The sequence below is a fragment of the Cimex lectularius genome, unplaced genomic scaffold, assembly GCF_000648675.2.
Source record: "Cimex lectularius strain Harlan isolate CLEC.00 unplaced genomic scaffold, Clec_2.1 scaffold9, whole genome shotgun sequence".
Taxonomy (NCBI): Eukaryota; Metazoa; Arthropoda; class Insecta; order Hemiptera; family Cimicidae; genus Cimex; species Cimex lectularius.
In genome coordinates, this window is record NW_019392733.1 from 3,557,796 (window position 1) to 3,573,317 (window position 15,522).

Below are 15,522 nucleotides of genomic sequence, written 5' to 3' on the forward strand. Positions count from 1 at the left end.
ATCTTCAAAATAGAGAACTTTCCGAAAATTTTCTCCTGGGCATTTTTTGCTCCAAACGAAGAGTAGAATGGATTCCCTGAGTTTCGTCAGAAGGAACTGGGACACCCTGTATATTCAGTAAGGCAAAGTATTTTATTTAATTAATTAATTTTTTTATTTTTTTTGTCCCTCGGTATATTTATAAATTTCAAGGAAGCTCTTGGCAGGTGCCTGGAAAAGTCAAATTACGAAAGTTCAACTATTAAAACTTAAAAATATATCAATAAAGGTGGGTTGAGGAATTAATAAATTTAAAGTGAGACAGTTTAAAAAGGAATTGTTAAAGGTTTTCGTGATAACTTTAGACCCAATCCGGTTGAAATAATTATAACTATGAGGCAAAAATATGTTTTGTTCATAGAAGTGTTTAAATATATTATACTGTTACCGACGTTAGAGGCGTTTTAGGTAGACAGGGGACTTACAAAAGCTGCCCCTGCCAGTTTTATTAATTCAGTAATCCTTAGTCTAGTACAAAAAAAATTAAGACTTAAAGGTGGGAGGCGGTGGTAACAGCTTTAAATATGTACGTTGTACCTGTCTTTAAGGATAAGTTATATCTTCAGCCGTAGATAAGGTTTGGGTACAGGCTAAGCCGACTCGATTTATAAACATCGATAATTTCCATACGAATATGGTATTAAATCCGGTGAAAGAAAAAAAACAACATATGTATAAATGAAAACTTCACGTCAGTGCTGACGGTGGGGAAGGTCCTTGGTTAGACAGGTGAGGTACAGGAACCCATTCCCTTTTTCTATATCCCCTCCACTAAGTCCACTTTATTTCAATGGCCACCGATTCCGGAAAATTAAGTCCCTCTCCCTCCATTGTGTACATTTAAATTCATTGTCATTCTGGTGCCCTCGATTGATTTCGAATTTATATTAGTAAATCCCTAAGGGATCGAAGTGCAGTATGATTCCGGGTCTAACGGGAAAGGCGACATTTACTTAGCAGATGAAAAAAAATAAAAAGGATTCGTTTATACGGATATGATGGGATACAATAGATATGATTTTAAAAAAATCAGACGTAGGTAGATCAAAATCTCTCGTAAAAAGTCGAATCAGCTATCACAAAATAACTGTAAATGTAGCGGATATGGAGGTATTTCTCTCTTTGAGACAGTTATTCTACTTCGACGAGAAATCTCTCCCATCATTTTAATATTGCTAAACAACTTAGGTATTTTTAAAAAGTAAATTAAATTACTTTTTTTTGTTAAGGGTTGTGAATACACGATTCTTATTGAAAAATTGTGCCTCATTCTGTTTTGGGTTTAGTTGTTCATATCTTGCACCTGGAAACTCGAGAATTTCGTTAAAGCAACAAAACTTTCTCATGAACATGAACCATCATACTGATAAATTTTGTAACCATGTCCATACTATATAAAATGAAGTAATTCCTGCCATACAAGAGGGCTTAACGTCAAACTACACTTTGAGTGTTATGGACAAGTAAGTGAAACTAGTTTAGAATAGGCTTTTCATACTATTCTCAATAAAAATCCATAGGCTGTGCAGAATTCAAATCCTGAACAGCTAGCGTGGCAAAAACAAGTCGTACACCCTAACCACTCGGCTACCGGGGTCCCAAAAGTAATTCGTACAGTAGGGCTAACGTCCAATTGCCTCTTGGGTGTAGTAAAAGAGTGTTCCAAAATACTTTTCAATACATTTTTCATACTGCTCTCAATTAAAAACCCTGGATGCTGTGACAGGATCCCGGGGTCCCAAAAGTAAAGTAATTCCAGCCATACAGTAGGACTTAAGTCCAATTACCCTTTGGGTGTTGTGAAAGAATGGTTCAAAATACTTTGCAATACATTTGTCATACTGCTCTCAATTAAAAACCCATGGGCTGTTACAGAATTCGAACCCAGAACAGTTCCCGTGGCAAATACGAGTCGAACGCCCTAACCACCCGGCCACCGCGGTCCCCTATACATTCTATGTATACCAGAATTGTAACCTCCATCCAGTTATCGTATAATCAATCCAAAGTATAAGGAATTTACAATCTGTTATAGAGAATGTTTCGAGTCCATTGAATCTACTTACAGAAATCTTTTAAAAGGTGATATTCTTTCTATTCAAAACGAAATTCACTGAAGAAAAACAGAAACAACTTATCACTGTAATGTAATGGACCCGGGTTCGAATGCAAGGGTACTCTGATGGTTCATATAACCTCTTAGTTGAAATATCCTCTCATAAAACAATTAATATTAAAAATCAAGTATAGGCCCAAAACAAAAACACACAATTCCTTCAATACCTGAAGTTTTTGAGTCTATTGTAAATGAGTACCTATTTAGTCAATTTTTAGTGTTTAGTGAGTAAGACCCAACATGGATGATTTTGTTCCTGGTAATTCAACCACCACAAATTTGTCACTTTTTAGAGAATTTATTTTTATTGATCGTAACATGGTTTGATGTCTTAATTCATTTAGCACTTAGCAAGTGTTCACTATGCAGGCGTTTTGCGCTTTGAGCTTGTAGCAGGGCTGTCACTCGACTTTCTAAGGAACAATTCGAAATAGCCTTACAAGAGTTTTAATGACAAAATAACCCGTTATGGTCAACCGCATTAAACAAGACCTATCTAATACAGGTAAAACCTTAACGAGGGGTCTTGCCTTTCCCCGCTTACAGACCTGACGTCGCGCCGTACCCCTATGTACTTTCCAGTGAAGTGTATGTAAAACACTCTCGATACGACACACAACACTGACACATCTACACAGAAAACATACACTTTAAGCCCTGAAGATGAACTCAACGAAAATCGAAAAATTGGCACGATAAAGAAAATATTTTTCTATACATCTACCACACCAGACCGCATCTCACGATCTCTAAATAATCGTATGTAAAAATCTTGCTATCAAAGTAGACACCAAAAATTGAAATGTTGCTGAAAAATGCTGGAAAATTTGACCAGAATTTTCAGCATTTGATGATATGATTCTGTTGACCTTTGAAATTATCGTTGTGGGAAGTGTTGATTCTGGTAAATGCGATTTAATTCTTTGTTTTTTCCGTTGGTAGAAAATATCTGAGCCAGTTTATTATGATAAAACCAAGAGAAATATATCAAACAAATTTTATCGATTTTGCACATGTTGCTGCATACGCAATATGCATAGTTAATATAATATCATCATCTTTTGAATGTATAAATTATGATTAAAGTAAAACATACTTCCTTTCCTTGATATTCGTCATTTCAACGTTTTCAATTGGAGCAAACTAGCCAGATAGTCAAAGAACAGGATACGGCTGGTTTCTCATATCGTGGTGGGAAAATTAGCTTGATTGTGCAACTGCATTCAGGAATAGCATATGCGAAATTTAGCCAGTTACTAGGCTAACTCGAGGTCTGTTTAATCATATACGAGTGCGTCATATTATAGTAACATTGTTTGATTACTGGTCATTTTCACACCGAATTCATAACTACACGAAGGTCTTGTAAGCCACACATGCGACTAAGCTGAAAAACCTTTTTTGCTATTTCGAGCATGTGTTCACAATCTAATCAACGCCAGACTTCCAGGGCGGTTAACTAAATATCCACTTTTAAATGTTACACGATTTTTCAAAAGAAGTGGAAATGCTGTTGGATTGATTATTTATAATTCTTCGGATTTGTATCGATCCCTTTTTCTTTTATATTGAAATAAGAGTGCGTTTATTTTGAGGATCTTATTTACCGTACTTTATATTTAACTGTTGCAAGGGATATTGTGAGCTATGTGTTATCGTGTTTTCTTTCCATCTTAAGAAGTTGAAGGCCTATTTAGAGTCCATATGAAAGTTCCATATTACGATAATAATAGGGATCTTTTTAGATGACCCGGCTGAATTTCTGTTGGCCAGATAACGTTATCCAAAAACGAAACCGTACGTATTTATTTTTGTTTTTAGTCTAGTTTTAAATTTTTACCGCTTTTATTTCAATGTTTGTTGTCAGGATACTTCAGAACCGGTACAACTTTGAAATTTGAAATGACAACGTTTACTTTTTACCCACTGTTTTAACCCTTTCTTGCCCAACGTTGCCTGCCTCAGGGCAAAACCAAATTTAGCAAATTTGCTAAGACTTAGCTAATTCCATGATTTCAGAGCGGGCGAAGTGTTTTTCCTTCAATGTTTCATCCCGTGTATTGGCAATACTGATTCATTTGGCGCCAATCTAAACTCGATCACTAAATTCACGGTATTTCTTGCTAATGTTTAACAAAATTGCTAAATGCGTCTTGCTCTAATACAACATTTGGCTCTAAGGGTTAAATATTTTTTTACACTGAAAATTATAACTAATCAGATTTTAAACTGGTCGAAGATAATAAAGTTATGGCACAGAATGTGATGAGTATAATACAAGAATAATTGATTTGGGGCTTTTCCTGTGCTCACTTTCGAAAATTCCACCCAATAAGAATACCATTTATGGTAAACTTGGATTCATCAGTGCACAGGATGTATGGAGGAATGTTTTCTTCTGTTTTCCGTCACGACATCTCTGAAAGAAACTGTCTATAATTATCAGTGTTCCGAAGCCCCTGAACAAGATGAGAGCGATTTGCTTTAAAATTGTAGGTTCTGAGGATATCTTAATCTTGTTATTTGAAAAACTCAAAACCTCCAGTCTTACAAAGGGAGGAGTGTGGATTTCCAGTGTAAAGATATTTGAAAACAGTGGGTAAAAGTGTTCTCATTTAAAATTTCGAAGTTGTATGGCTTTGAAGAGTGAAGTACCCTGACAACAAATATTTAAAAAACGAGTAAATATTTAAAATTAGATTTAGCCATCTAAAAAAAAGGCACCCTGTATATTTGGAAAATGTATGTAATACTATCGAAAGATCGTGATTTGTTGTCCAGGCTTCGTTGATTGACTTAGGCACTTTATTAACACGTTTTTCAAAGGATTGAACAAAAAGTGCGAGATTATTCAAAAAGATTCAGCTTTGTTATAAGAGACCTACGTCAGGATATCTCTTGATTTTTTTATACTTATTTTAATGCAATTATTCACTGATTTCTCGGTCGAAAGTGCCAGGAGGAAAAGCGCAAAAAGTTGCTTAATTTCCGTTTCCGCCCAACAGATTGTCGGGAAAATTTTTCGAACATCACTGAAAGAAAGGACAGTCCATAGTAACAATTTTCACAGATTGACGTCAGTGCTATAAATCGGTTGTACTGACGGACGACATGGGCCTGGTGACGATATAGCATTGATGTTAATTTTATGCTCGCTGATGTCATTCGTTTAACGTCAAAAACCTGTTGAGATCGAGGAGGGAGTACGCGCTTAAAAGGACCACGTTGGTTGAATTTTCCACTTAGGGCAAGTTCCATACCAAGACTCGTGTGCCGATTCTGTTTTTTCGATGATAAATTTCCTCTTCCTTCTTGTTTACAAAAAATAGGTTAAATATAGACCCTCGGTATACGATATTCCTAGAGAAATCGGAATACAGGCAAGAAAGATGATAATAATCATCAGATACAATTTTACTCTCGAACGAGTTGAATGGTTTGCTTCACACTCGAATTACTGTCATGTTCATGCATATACGGAAACATCATCGAGAACTGGAACAATATAAAACCAGCTCGTGCCTTGACCTATGATTGCAACTATATTTTTATGCAGCTATCTGACATTTTATGGTAGTTTATTAATTTTTTTATATGATATACAAGTAAACCGCGCGGGTGGGGGGGGGGTTGAACGGTCATGGCAAATTATACGTTGTCGATTGTTTTTAGGCGAACGAATCGACGGGTATATTTAAAGGGACGGTGCTTTTTTTCTTTTCTGACATAAACCTTACCTTGTGTTTTTGATAAAAATTGTTGCCCTACTTTTACAGTTATTTCTTCCAGTCTCTATTTCAGAATCTGCAGGGGGACCTCGAGATGCTCACAGAGAGTCGGTTCGGTAATAACCACCTCCACACCCACTCAATCCAAGACATGTGGGATGCGTTGCAAAGGGTTTCAGATACGCTTCACAACGAGAAAATCAGCATTAGCAGCATTGAAAGCATATCGAGATGCTGGGCCGAACATTTGTTTGTTGACATGATATATTAATAGATATTAATATATATCAAGAGATAATTCTGATTGAATGCGGCCGATTTTTTTTTAAATAATAGACATTAAATGGATTAAAAACTGGAAGATTTACTTAAATTTTTAGTCATGTTATGACCAAAACAAGCACTCAGATTCAAATTAACCCTTTCTTTAAATGTAAGCACGGAAAGGACAAATTCTTGCATTTGAAAAAATAATTAAGTATAAAATAATTGGGGCCTTAGACATAAAAAGTAATACTAAAAATTACAAATTATTAATTGTTAAATAAAATTAAAAATTGTACAAAACATGATATTCTTCTTTTTGTATTTTTTAAAATATAAAATAATCGGGCTCTTAAAACCACAATTTTTCACGTTTCTCAAATTAAAATAAGCATCTTTTATTTTTATATTTTATTATACACAATTTTAAAATATTTAAATTAATTTTCATATGGTTTTTGAGAGCGAAATTATTTTATATTTAAAAAAAATTCTCAAATATGCAAGAATTTTACTTTACAAGCTTATATTTCATACCAACTTGTACGTTTTTTATGCTTTAAAGAAAGTTCTGATTTGACATTTAAAAGGGTAAATTTGATGTGAAAAAGGGTTATTTTCAAATTAAAAAGAGTTATTTTACGAAAAAGAGGTATATAATATATGCCATCTGTATTATAAATTCAACCACCTATTTGTTGTATCTCCTATTTCAGGAGGGTCAAATTACTTTAAAGTTCAACACAATTTTAGCTGGAACGAGGCTTATTGTTGCATTTCTACGACAGTATCTGGACATTTTTTGTCCAAAATTAAGAACCTTGAACTGCGCGGGCTTCACTCTGCCGTGACAAAGAAGAGAAAAGTCTTCCTAGCACCATTGTCTTCCAGATGAGCGGATCGGCAAGAAAGAACAAAAGGGCTGCCGATGATTTTTACACCAGCATTCTTTCTATTTTCCATGAAGTTTACTTTGTATTTTCCACCTGAGAATCTGACATACGCGTTATCTATTTCGCCAGGATAAAAACTATATGCTAATTTATTCAGAAATCGTGAGATGCGGTCTGGTGTGATGTAGGTTTCAGAAAAACATTTTCTTTATCGTGCCAACGTTTCGATCTTTATTGAGATCATCTTCAGGGCCTGGGATTTACAAACATTGTTTACATTTAACAAATACATTACATAACAAATACATTGATTGAATATAAAAAATATATTTTGCATTGTATAAATTCACTTTTCCACATCCTAAATGTATTTGTTAAATGTAAACAATGTTTGTAAATCCCAGGCCCTGAAGATGATCTCAATAAAGATCGAAACGTTGGCACGATAAAGAAAATGTTTTTCTGAAACCTACATCACACCAGACCGCATCTCACGATTTCTGAATAATTATCAATTAACGGTCACTAATCACCACACACTATATGCTAAAATGAGATCAGACCTTAGATTAAGGTGGGTGTCGAACAGATCCAGATGACGTCATCAACAAAGTTGTTATCTCCTTAAGCTTTCCATGTATAAAGATAATATATAATATCGATCTATGATGGTTTAATGTGAGTTTATTATTCTAATAGCAATAATTGTAAATTACATATCCAAAAAGCAAGTTGTCTTTCCTTGTAGGAACATACCAATTTACAAGTCAATTGTTAATTCAATATAATGTTTTTTAAATCAAAATGCAATTTAATGTAATTTTGATTTGTTTTTTATAATAATTTAAGCACTGATGACGCTATAACATATTGGGAAAGCTTGGAAAGAAAAAACTTTATTGATCTACCCCCTACAAGCTTTTTGACAAAAACTATTGGATTTCAGACTTTTTAAACACCTTTTATTATGGCAGTTTACTCGATTTGAGGCAGAAAAGAGGGGGTTTAAAGTTAAAAGAATTTATATGATGGAAATAATGCACCTGGTTTGTTCGATAATATCGCTTTTTCACGGCAAGCAACTTTCAGGGACGCAGACCGCACACCCATTTCGCACAGGGTTTTGGTGATTTTTCAAACAACCGAGCTCAATTTACTGGAGTTGCGTCGAGTCGTCACGATTCCTCATCAAACATAAATGTTATTATTTATTGTTATTTTACTTTTTTTTTGTGACTTTTTCTTTGTTAGGTTGAGCCAGTGAAAAAACGGCTGAAGTGGAAAAAAAACCCTTTTTTAACTTGAACTAAGCATTTTTAATTTCAAACCTAGGAGATGGTATGAAACTTAAACATGCAAAGTGAATTTTTTATAAATATGTGAGAACTTTTTGAAAGACAAAATAATTAGGCCCTTAGAAGAGAGCATATTAACATTAATTTCACTTCAAATTAACAATTATATAAAATTAAATAGAAATACATAATTCGTCTTTTAGTTTTAGATTTTATTTAATATAAAAACCATATGAAAATAATTAAAATTAAACCATACAAAATAAAATACATATAAAAATGAAGAATTCTTCTAAGGGAAAATTGAAAAGTGAGTAATTTTAGTTTTTAAGAGCCCTCTTATTTTATATTTTTTTAAAAATCTCAACTTGAAAAAAAAAGAAAGCATTTGTTGATATATTTAATTTTATACAACTTTAAATTTTAATTGTTATTAATTTTCATATGGTCTTCGAAGAGTCCAATTGTTTTATTTTTTTAAAGCAGGAATTTTTTCAGTTACCTGCTCACATTTCTTACCAGTTATGGTTTTATGATGATTTAAACAAAGGGTTCATTTGAAATTAAAATGGGATAATATGAAGTAAAAAAGGTTAATTTGAAATTAAAAAATGTTTAATTTAAAAATAAAAATGGTTAATTTGAAATTAAAAATGGTTCATTTGATGGAAAAAGCCATCATAGAAGAGCTACTTTTTGCTGGATTATTTAATACATAAAACTTAAATTGTAATTTTACTGTTTTTTTGTTTTGTTTTTTATGATTGTTTTCTTTATTGGGTTGGATCGGTCAAAAACGGCTTGAAAAGTCATAAGTGACAGCAAATCAGTGTCGCCCATTGTTTTCAGATGAAATGAGAAATTGATGAATACATAAAGAGTTGATTTTTGCTGGAATTAATACATAAAAGTCTTATAATTGTAATTTTACTATTTTTTTATTATGTTTTCTTTGTTGAGTTGGGTCGGTCAAAACTCAGCTAAAAAAGTCAGAACTGACAGAAAATCAGTGTCGCCCACAGTTTTTAGAAGGTATGAAGAATCCATGAATACATAGTTGAGTTTTTTTGCTGGATTTAATACATAAAAGTCCTATAATTGTAATTTTACTGATTTTTTTTATGTTTTCTTTGTAGGGTGGGTGTCATCAAAAAATGCTGCGAATATCAGACGAAAATTTACATTTCCAATTCTTTTCTATGTTAATTTCGCACTTAACTGAAGTTTGTTTGGAAAACAAATAAAAAAAGGGCAGCAAATCAATGTCACCCATTGTTTTCAAAAGATTTGAGAATCCATGAATGCATTTGCATATCTGATGATTTTTGTTTTGAATTTTTCAATTTTTTTATTAGAGATCTTGAAACTGAGGGCAGGAGGTCGGTCACTCAATCACTGCAAATTGTCGTCCGTCGTTTTACCGAGAAAAGCATCGGGCAATATAATTGAAGAGATCGATGACTTTTAACGCAACTCCATTCTTTATAATGAATAAAATACCCAAAAAAACCAATATAACTTTTTCTTGTTATGTCAGTTTTGACAGGTCTTCTCGATTACAGAACCTGTAATTGTTCGAGCGTTACGCTTAAGTGCAGCGACTGGAGAAAGGGCGCTAGTCGACGTGTTTTCAGGCCCTGTATTTACCTAAATTTATTACTCAACTATGTGTCGCTCCATTTTTTTTTTGTATTTTTCATAATCTGAATCTGTAACTATGAAATTCGGCCATGGTAAAGAGAAAAACATTCTATTTTTCTGGTTCACTAACACAACGAAAAGTTATGAGCTCCTAAAATATACACACTAGGAAATTTTTATTTTGTTCGATATTATCTTGTCATTTTCTGCTCGAGGACATTGTCGGTTCACTCTTTGTCGCCTGGGAAAAAAGATCCTATTTTCATATGCTAATTCCCAATCCGAACAAATCGGCCAATTCCGGGCTGTGAACGAACAAATGTCAGGATGGGTCACTCAGCAGCAAAGAACAGCGTGCACGAAAGGTCTTTTTCATGCAATTTCACGTCTCATTCGATAAAAAAGCCCATATCTTTAGTCAATTTGAGTACATGAAAGATAGGCGGATAATTTAGCAGTTTTCCTTTCGGTATATGTAACATACACAACGTTTTTCGTTTTATACAAGAATACTTGTTTTATTTTTAATTTCGTTTAATTTTTGAGATTTTCTCTTGGGGTCTTCCAGGGTGATGAACCAGCAGTTTGGGTCGTTTCCGATCATTTAGGTCTGCCTTCTCGCTGTTCTGGTCTGTCACTCTCGCCTCCTCGACATATTCAGTGGTAGGTTTTGTCTTCCAATGAAAAAAATCTCACAGTCTATATAATCGGAAACGACAAAACTTTAAAACTACTTGGGTAATAAATAACTGATGTATTTTTAAAAGCTAGTCATGCAATAACGGTAAAGAGCAGCAGATCAAGGTTGCGGTTAGTTTTATTTTTTCTGTGAGAAACGTATCGACGAATACACTCGAACCTCTATTTTTAGGCGACTCTCCACTACACTTAACAAAAACCATTTTAGTATTGCAGCTAAATTCACAAAATGTACAATTTATGAAGGAGAAATCGAAAATAGAAAAACTATTGTGCTTTACGTAAAAAAGATAAATAATAAAGTAATAATAAAGTAAATAATAAAGATATAGATAATTAAAAAGAGTAAAAGCTAGAGTGCAAACGTAGAACAAGAAACAGTCAACTGGGATGATCGAACGTTTCAACTCATGTTTCACTCATTTAAACGGTTATGATTTCATTCGACTCTTTTGAACGTAAGGTTCTCACGACATTTGTTCAACTTTACTTGATCAACTCTTTTCAAGAAAAAGATCTCATGAAAGATTTGTTCAATTATAGTTGATCAACTCTTTTAAACGGAAGGTTGGGACGACTGATTTCGTTCAACATTAGTTGATTAACTCTTTTGAAGGAAAGGTTCTCACGACAGATTTTGTACAACTTTATTTGATCAACTCTTTTCAACGAATGGATCTCACGACAGTTTTTTCAATTACAGTTGATCAACTCTTTTGAACAGAAGGTTATCATAGCAGATTTCGTTCAACTTTTAATTGGCACTCTTTTAAACGGAAGGTACTCACGACAGAGATTTCGTTCAACTTTAGTTGATCAACTCTTTTGAACGAAAGGTTCTCCCTACAGATTTCATTAAACTCTTTTGAGCATAAAGTTCTTACGACAGATTTTATTCAACTTTTAATTGACCAACATAAGTTGACTCGTGAAAATACGCCTTTACAAATGACCGCCTTTCAAGTTTATCTGGTACATTTATCACACAAAAATGAACAATTCCGAATCTTGATTGTGTGATCATCCAGACAGTTTCTCAGTTTGAGTATTGCAGGTTTCACAAAACGCTCAATTTACGAAGAAAAAATTGCAAGGTGAATATAATTAATGTACTAAATTGAATAAAGCTCCTTGAGTCTATCGAACCGTTTCAGTAGTTTCTATTTAGATGCATGGTGAAATTTCTTAGAAATCGGCTAAAAATAGCGGTTCATGTGTATTCGTCGATACGTTTAACACAAAAATAAATATAAACAAAACGAGCAACACTGATCTGTAGCACTTTGCAATTTTTGTGATACTTTTTTAAGTACATTTAATTATAAGTACCCAAGTAGTAGTGAAGTTTTAAAGTTTGGCCGTTTCCGACTATTTAGAAGAATATGAGAATATTCAATCTATTGAATAATTGATATGAGATTTTGTTCCTTGGAAGAAAAAAAACCCACCACCACTGAATATGTCGAGTCTGACTGGTCAGAACAGTTTGGAGGTAGACCTAAACGATAGGTAAACGATCCAAACTGCATGTTCATCATCCTGCAAGATCACAGAGAAAATCTCAAACGATAAAGTTTAAACGAAACTTTTCGCCCCCCATGTACTCAAATTGATCAACGATATCAAGTTTTTTGTTGTTGTTTTTTAAATAAAAAGTAGATGTTAATGGTGTATTTATGAGCGTCTATTTAGGTATACCATCTTGTATCTAAAGACCCTAGATGTTAGGCTGGTCTCACACTACAACGACTTGGTACGACTATGGCTACATTGAAACAGACTTGACGAAGCCGTTATTAGTGGTTGCTGTCATGAATTTTGAAATATTATTTTGTATTTGTAGGTTTGATAAATTTCGAACAATAGGGATCTCCTGCACATTGCCGTTATTGTTCAAGTGTCAAGTACTCAACTAAGTCTGCATTCGTTTGCTGTGTGAGTTTTGCCTCAGGCTGCTTATTTTTAACGGTTTGAGAAAAGGATCGAGATGGAGAGGCTCTCGTCCGCCCCGTCTCGCTTGTTTTGCTCATCGGAGTCTCTTCTCCGTCTACATCCGATGAAACGTCCCAAACTGCGGGTTCGAGGCCCCCGAACTCGACAAAAGAAGAGTTGTAAATATTTACTCTAACTTGCCTATGCCGAAGTGGGGAGAGCGGTCGGGTCGAGTTTTTTAAATAAACTGGTAGCGTAGCCTTGGTCGAGTACCCGGAGGCGGTATGTCTTCACATCGAAAGAGGCCCGCCGACACCTGAGTCCTTGGTCGCCACTTGTTTCTCTTGACAACTCCCCTTCCCTTTTCCTTTTTCTCTCTTCTACCTTATCTACTCTTAATATGAATTTAAACGTGAAGGAAACTGGAAAAAACAAATCATTTTCCGTTTTTGTTTATCGGATGTTTCTTATTCGGTTGAACGGTGGAGTATCTTTTTGATACGCAAAATTGATAAAATAGTAAGATGAAAACTCTTACCTTTTTCGAGTGGCATGTTTTCCGTCCATCTCTGTACGAGGCCGTCGGGGAAAGCGGCATTCGTCATCATAATAAACGAATATTATTGTAATCCGAAAGAAAGCCTCTGGTGATTCGAATGCGCACACACTTTCACCGCATTCGGCCGCTGGTCCTGGAGCAGAATTCACCTGAAGATCTCAAGGGGATCGCAGACGCACTCGAAGTCCGTTGATGGGGCTTGATAAAAGTCGAGGCCGGCCCTGGACGGAAAAAACGCGGCTGAAAACTGTTGTGGAAATCGAGACGGAAAAGAGAAGAACGAGTCCTCCGTGGGCTGTGGTCGAAACTGGTATTGTTATGTCGTCCGTCGGGGTTCCCCACTCCTTTCTTTTCTCGAGCGGTCATTGATAAATGAAAGCCTTTTGGCTGTGCTTTCCAACCTCGGTGGGGGAACGAGAAGAAAAAAACTTGGTACGGATCCAAGCGCTCTCTCTCGCCCTCGAACGGCAAACGAAGGCTCTTCCGTTCTGCTGAACAGGCGAATCACTCACAGCATACCGAGTACCGACTGTGACGGCCGTTTGCTCATCTCATCTCTATGTCCGCATGTTCTTCCTCGTTCAACTCGTTTCTTTTCTCACCGCCATCCAAAGATGACATTTCAAAAGCCCCTTTCTCCAGTCGTCGCACTCCACCTCGTTGAATTTCTGCAACTAAGTCCAACCAACATGTACATACAATCCCAATTAAAGGCCGTTTGGTTAGAATCAGAATTATGCCCTCGGCGATATAAAAATCCCCAGGGTGAAAGTTGCATGCGCACACGAACGTTAACAAATCGCATCAGCAACACACAACTTTTCAAGATATGTTTAAACTTGAAAGGAATGACTTGAACAAGAAAATAATAAAAAATGTATTTGCTATAATGGAAAAAGCAAAAGTAATACTGTTTTATGAATTCAAGAATAGTATATAATAACATTAATTTATCAAAATGAAATTTGATAAAAGTTATACCAGTTCAAGATGATCAATTCTTTTGAACGGAGTTCTAACGACAAATTTCATTAAAGACTTTTGAACGAAACGTTCTAACGACAAGATTTCGTTCAACTTCAGTTGATCAAGACTCTTAAACAGAAGGCTCTCCCGGCAAGATTTCGTTAACACTTTTGAACTGAATGTCCTCACGATAGTTCGTTAAAATCTTTTGAACGAAAGGTTCTCATGACAGGATTTCGTTCAACTTTAGTTGATCAACTCTCTTGTACAGAAGGTTCTCACGGCAAGATTTCGTTCAAATTTAGTTGATCAACTCTCTTAAACAGAAGGTTCTCACGGCAAGATTTCGTTAAATTACTTTGAACCGAAGGTACTTACTACAAGATTTCTTTCAGCTTTAGTTGTTCAAATATTTGAACAAAATCTGTCGTCAGAACCTTTCGTTCAAAAGAGTTGAACAACTAAAGTGCCCATCAAATGTAAACGTAACTTGAAACGTGAAAAACAAGTTGACTGTTTACTATTCATTTTAACACTACGCATAATACTAAAACTTTGTGTGGATCACAACAAACTATGGCAGATCCTTAAAGAGATGGGAGTACCAGACCACTTTACATGTTTCATGAGAAACCTGCATAAGGGTCAAAAAGCGACAGTTAGAACCTGATAAGGAACAACTGATTGGTTCAGCATAGGAAAAGGAGTACGACAAGGATGTATATTGTCACCTTGCTTATTTAATATATATGCAGAGGACATCATGCGAAATGCTGGCCTGGAGGAATCACAAGCGGGAATTAAGATTGCTGGAGAAAAGATCAACAACCTCAGATTTGCAGACGATACCACTCTAATGGCAGAAAGTGGAGAGGACCTAAAGAGCCTCTTGCTTAGGGTAAGAGAGGAGAGTGCAAAAGTGGGCTTGAAGCTCAACATCAAAAAAATTAAGATCATGGAAACCGGTCCCATCAATCCTTGGCAAATAGAAGGGGAAGTCGTGGAAGTAGTGACAGAATACACGTTCCTGGGATCCCAGATCACCGCAGACTGTTACAGCAGCCATGAAATTAAAAGACGCCTGCTCGTTGGGAGGTAAGCGATGGCGAACCTAAACAGCATGATAAAAAGTAGAGACATCTCCCTGCCAACAAAGGTCCGCATAGTCAAAGCATTGGTATTCCCAGTAGTCATGTATGGCTGCGAGAGTTGGACTATAAGGAAGGCCGAGCGCCGAAGAATAGATTCTTTTGAACTATGGTGCTGGAGAAGGCTCTTGAGAGTCCCTTGGTCTGCAAGAAGATCAAACCAGTCGATCCTAAAAGAAATCAACCCTGACTGTTACCTGGAAGGCCAGATAATGAAACTGAAGCTCAAATACTTTGGCCAC

At 35.3% G+C, this 15,522-nt stretch overlaps 1 protein-coding gene across 1 annotated transcript in view; it reads right to left on the minus strand.

The window, feature by feature from the left end:
* LOC106665363 (semaphorin-1A-like) overlaps positions 1-13,540 on the minus strand; it is a 61,076-nt gene extending 47,536 nt beyond the window's left edge. Inside the window, exon 1 of the mRNA XM_014391734.2 lies at positions 13,146-13,540. The gene's annotated coding sequence lies outside the window, so the exon portion shown is untranslated. The remainder of the gene's footprint in view (positions 1-13,145) is intronic.
* Positions 13,541-15,522: the final 1,982 nt, after the last annotated feature.